Raw genomic sequence first — 795 nt, 5'->3', positions numbered from 1 at the left:
CATCCCCCCCCCAGCCCCCCCCATTCCTACGCCTATGTAATTGATATTTGTTTTAGTTCCTAGTCCAGTAACTAGTCTTTCAGTATCTAATGTCTCAACCACTGGAATTACAGTGAACTGGACTATTCCCAGTAGTGACAACTATGTAACATACTACACCATCTCCTATACTCCATTATGTCCCCAGTTATCATCATTGAATGAGACAGTCTCTGTTGCTCCTCATCAGTCCACTACAACATACAGTTATACATTAATAGGTCTGTACAGTGGTATGAACTATACCATCACAGTGAGAGCTGGTAATGTACTAGGAAGATCTGATTCTAGTTTGTTTGAAGAGTACACAATATCAACAGGTTTGGGTATTATAGTCTTCATTTGAATTAATTATTACTTGATGCTTTATTCATAGCTCCTACTGGAGTACCAATTTCATTGTCTTTATTACAACCAATTAATAATCTCACTTGGAATGATGTCAATTGTTATAAGCGTAATGGTCTAATCACAGGCTATACAGTGATTATCAGTAACAGTAGTATCACATACAGCCTCACCAGTACTGAGAAATATATCATTTTGAATGATCTAGTATTTGGTACTGAGTATAACATTAGTGTAGCTGCTGTCAGTTCTGTTGGAAGAGGCCCCTTCAGTGATCCTATTATTGTAGAGATTGGAATAGGTATATAATTATTATACTATAATATTCGAATGCGTCAACTCTTTATTTAGTACCTGGTCCAGTTAGTTCAGTATCCAGTATCATGGACACTACATGGGCTGTTATCT

Source organism: Amphimedon queenslandica, unplaced genomic scaffold, assembly GCF_000090795.2.
Source record: "Amphimedon queenslandica unplaced genomic scaffold, v1.1 AMPQUscaffold_12821, whole genome shotgun sequence".
In the NCBI taxonomy this organism is placed as follows: domain Eukaryota; kingdom Metazoa; phylum Porifera; class Demospongiae; order Haplosclerida; family Niphatidae; genus Amphimedon; species Amphimedon queenslandica.
This window is presented reverse-complemented; position numbering follows the sequence as displayed.